Below are 5,000 nucleotides of genomic sequence, written 5' to 3' on the forward strand. Positions count from 1 at the left end.
AGCCCTGAGAAAAAAGAGCAAGCAATGCAGCAATTTCTGAAATAAAGCATAAAAAAATATTCAATTAGCAAGGCATGGTCACAACATGCAAAAGGATATTTTTGCACAGACAAATTGCAAGATCATATTTAAAGCTGCACATACAAGATTTTATTTCTACATCAAATTCTACACCAAAGCTATGGAAGAAGTATGTTACATATATCGGAGACTGTAGAGTATTTTTCTTGTGCGGAGAATATTACATTTTTTTCATGCACGGAAAACATCATTTTGTCTCCATTTGCGCAGAAGGATGATGAAACAAATGTGCGGAAATGTCAAAAGAATTTAATGCGCAGATTATTTAAATAAGAACTAAGTCTGCGCAGAAAGTTTTTCTCTGGTTCTGTTACTTTGTATTATTTTTTTGTGAAAACGATAAAAAACATGACAATCCTTTTCTCAACTGGGTTTTCAGGCCCTATTACATCCCTCTTCTAGGTAAAAGTATCTATTCATTACAGCCGCACAAAATTAAATGAAATCCTGGTGAGGGCAAGCCGTCCAGGAAAATTTTCGACAGCTTATCCATGCACATGACAATTTTCCAATCTGGCCCAGGAAAGGTTGGAGTAATAAGAACTTAATCTCAGAGGGATAAGGTCACTTGCTATACATTAATAACACTTTCATTTATATAATTTGCAATGGAGTATTACAAGTGATTTATGCATATTACAATGTTGATAATCTAAAGAAAGAATAAAAATTGCAAGATTAGATGGCTGCGTGAAACAAAAAAAAAAATATATATATATATAATTTATCATCAAAGAAGGAACCAGTCAAAGCTATACTTTGCCATATATGTGAGGGGGATGTTTTCTGATGCCTAAAAGGCAGAGGTTATAGTATCACTCAATGTAGTTATTCTGAACTTACCAAACAGTCCAGTTGTGAATAATGACCCTTACACATATTTATTTTACTAGATTTGCTGGTGTTTTTTTCTGTAATGAATGCCAATGAAGAAATATACAAGGTAAACAATTTCATTACGTGGTTAGGTCTACATAAAGCGCTCTACGAACTACACCATTTCAAGTACTTGGATTACCACTGCGGTACATCACTATATATGGGCAAGCCGTATGTTGGAAATGCTTGCATGCAACTCATCAAACTTTTCTCTGAAGAACTAATCATGTTGAATTGATGATGAACTTCCACTCAACTCACGCAGCATTCAAAGGAGTAGTCAAGTAATCCAGAAGTAATAAATCTCAATTTAACCTTTTGTACCATTTTAGGATTATCTATCAGACATGTACGATTCCTGTCATTGTCGTTATTACGCTGCCTCTACAACACTTCGCACATATTTACCACATTTAAAGGCACACTCAAACGTATATTTCTCAATATTTTGTTTCGCACTGGAAATTAATGGGTGACTGAAGCGAAATATCAATATTCATACCCAAAAAGATTCCAGTCCGGTTTAAACTCCAGAATGTTTTGATGTTTGTTGAGCGCGCGTTTTGATTGGTTGAGCATGCCCTTCGCTGATTGGTCAAGCGACACTCGCATTCGCGTTTGAAATTATTTTGATCCTTTGTCCAGTTTCTCAAATAAAGAACGTTGATATTTTGTGATAAATAACTCATTATCATTACGCAAATTCGTGATTGGTAATACCAAAGTAAGAATTATATAGAAAATGTGTTTACCTTCTTTCCAAAAATATTTATGAATGAATGTTTTCCTTCGGATTACTCCCGCCACAGCTCGGCGGTGATATAACAGCACAATTTGTGGCATAACAAACTCTTATCTCCTGTAAAATAATAAATGTAACAATGAAAATCCTTTGTATTTCACAACTGTCTACATCCTTACCCTTGTACTTATATCGTTAAACGGCATATCTCCCTTTTCAGTCCTCACATGAGTCATGAGTGATGTCACTGGAAGCGCGGAAGGGCAGGAGAGGCGCTGTCTCTCGATGAGGGAACCCCTAAAAGAATTGAAACATGATGCATGTTCAGCTTTGTCCAGACCTTTATGCAGAATTATAATCCCTATATCATATAACACGACTACATATTTTAATTACACCATAGGTTACTGCAAAAAAATTCTGTTGAAAAAATAGTTGCTAAAGATTGATACACTATCACAAGGCAGTCTGACTATTTACTGCATTAATTAAATCATGACATTTCACTGGTGCAGTTACAAATGGCATGCACATCACCCTTTAGTTTGTTTTCTTGATTTTGTTGAAGTTAGTGCCGTACTTATCCTTGTATTACCTACTGTAGACAATACAAGGAGTGTTCCAAATAGTCTTCAGAATTACTAGAGGCCCATGCACTGATCCTAATGTTCAGTTTTACAGCTGATTCACTGGAGGAAAATTTTATCAACCGTTACTCTGCTTGCGACTCAAAATTAAACTCAAAATACTTCGAGGGCCAATTTTAATTTCACTACCATCTTGAGGTCAGGAAAGGTATATCCTGATTTACATTGTTAAGAACTGTTAGTAACGTGCGTCCTTACAATTTAAATGTCGACAGTAAAGGTAACAAATTGTACATGTGCATTGACTATGGGCTACTACATTTTCTATCGATAATCTAACCAAACGAAAGGATTATATTATGTGAATTATGTCTATTGGTAATTTAATGAAAGCAAAATATAGTTCTTGAGTGATTAACACACAAATGTCTGAAAACATATATTAACATAAAATATCTATGATAGGCGTAGGAAGGTAATTTGAAATGGGAGGGGTGGGGGGGCAAAGTAGGTTGACCCCGAAATAGGCGGGGTCCTGGGGCTACAGACGCTGGTGGGATCCAGGGGCAGCGTCGATGGTGAATCTGGGGGCGAAGCCCCCATGAACTCCTAGATTTTAGCAGTTTTAAAGAGCTAAACTCATTAATGTCTGTGCCAAAATCTCAGTTGCAGGAGTTACCGTTCTCAACAATTTGGTAACTAAGGAAATGCGCTGTTTGTTTGTTTACAATGTCCTCGGTAGTTGAGGGGTGAGGGTGGGGGTGGGGGCAGAAGTTGGGTCCCGCCCCCCTCCTCTTCCTACACCTATGCCAATGATAGGTTTCGTCATGCAAACTATGTCAAGCACATAAACGCATGCGCTCCTAAAAAGAAAAATGAAAAAAAAAATCTAGATCAGTGTTATCGATTTTTTTTCGGGTGCGACCCTAAAGGCAGTCTTAGCCTGGGATAGCGACACTGAATGTGTGTACGTAATATTTCCAACCATTTTCATTGTAGTTATACTTGCAGATGTATATTAGCTTACGTTATGCAATACCTCTATAGGTTTATATTACCAACACATTGAAGTTCAACGAACAAGAGTTAATAAAAAATAACTTCTATTGACATCCAGCTATAAATTCTTTTATTCTTCGTTTAGGACTCTCTAGCGACCCTCAGAAAAAAACTCTGGTGACCCTCACTGTTCTAGATACTATACATTTTATTCCCTGTTAAATATTTTTGTTTTGAGAGATGTTTCTGTGATTTAACCCCTTCCTGGTTATGTGCTTGTTTTCACTATGTACTGTACATGTAACTTTGAATTATCTTACATTATTCCAGTGGTTCGTGTGAAATGTATTGTCTGATATGTTGTTTACATCTTCCCCCATGCAAACGAAAACAAGTTCAATGTAATTTTTCCTTTGATGGAATTTTATTAATTTGTTTCAGGTAGAAATCCTCTTCAAAATCTAGGAGCGATTGTTCTTTTTCATCTGTAGTAGCATTTGCTCCCGATTTAAGATTAATTGTTTCTCGGTCGAAGGGAGAAGTGAAATTAGCCTCCCAGTATTGTAATGCTTTAGTTTCCCCTTGCAGCTTTGCCATTAAATGTTCGGATGAGTCGGGTGGTTCGTATATTACACTTTTTGTGTCCCTAGTCAGCACTCCTAGTCTCACAGTATCATTCAATTATTCTGTTAGAGCATCTGTGTTTGCCGCAAAAAAAAAAAAAAAAAAAAAAATCTAGTGTTATTAGCTACTGCTGTATTGTCTCAAAATCGTTTTGTTTTAATTTGTTCATCATTTTAGTCCTTATTCAAATGTATTTTTCTGAAACTCTTTTATACAAGCAACTCTTACAAAGTTCTTACTTTGTTTTATGCTATATTATAGGTTATTACCAACAATATATTAAAGTTCCCCCCTCATTGTATTTTTATGCACATGAGTGCACCGACATGTAGACCCAGGGCTGTCAGCTATTCCGTAGCAGTATTTCTACAGTTCTCTAAACATCAGAAGATAAAGAAAATGGATATAAATAATAAAATTGACAACACAGTAACATAAACGGATGAATTTTAGATTACAGTTCCAGTGCGTAGGATCAAAGTCTGGTGATTATAAGATTCCCTGCGCTGATTTTTTGTTTATTGCACTGCATAAAACAATAAACAATAAATACATTACTAAGCTAGTAAAGTAGCATTCAACAATATAAAATGCACCCTCATTTCTTTATAGAAACTGTATTAGATGTATAACTTAAGAAAATGGGACATTGACCCTATAAACTAGATTTACCTAAAAAATATACTATTCATAGTGAGTGTGTTGTAGGGCTGAAGGTTTAAAGTAACTATATGGGACTGTAGTTCTACCTTTGGTGATGCCCAGCTAGAAGATCCAGCTAAAGTGACATCAGATGAAATTTCCGCCGCAATGACGTTTGGGCTGCCACATCATATCAGTCCATACCAGGATGGTTTCAGTAATTGTCATGCTTAATTTATGTGAACATGGAAAAATATCTTGTTTTTGTTTTAAAATGTTTTTTTTTTTTTTTTTTTTTTTTTTTTTTTTTTTTTTTTTTGCATCTAGACATGTGTAGTCATACAAAATACGGCCTTCGGAAAAGAATTCCATTGTGACGTCACCATCCGTCGGTCGTCTTTTGTTTCCGTTTAGCAGACGAATTTCCGTAGAATTCCAGCCCTGAT

The 5,000-nt window shown here is 35.7% G+C and overlaps 1 protein-coding gene across 2 annotated transcripts in view; it reads right to left on the minus strand.

Moving 5' to 3' along the window:
• LOC113808047 (centromere protein L) overlaps positions 1–1,553 on the minus strand; it is an 18,918-nt gene extending 17,365 nt beyond the window's left edge. For both annotated transcript variants that reach the window (XM_070122695.1, XM_070122694.1), the window contains exon 1: positions 1,463–1,553. The gene's annotated coding sequence lies outside the window, so the exon portion shown is untranslated. The remainder of the gene's footprint in view (positions 1–1,462) is intronic.
• Between the last annotated feature and the right edge of the window lie 3,447 nt (positions 1,554–5,000).

This window comes from Penaeus vannamei, chromosome 6 (assembly GCF_042767895.1).
Source record: "Penaeus vannamei isolate JL-2024 chromosome 6, ASM4276789v1, whole genome shotgun sequence".
Taxonomy (NCBI): Eukaryota; Metazoa; Arthropoda; class Malacostraca; order Decapoda; family Penaeidae; genus Penaeus; species Penaeus vannamei.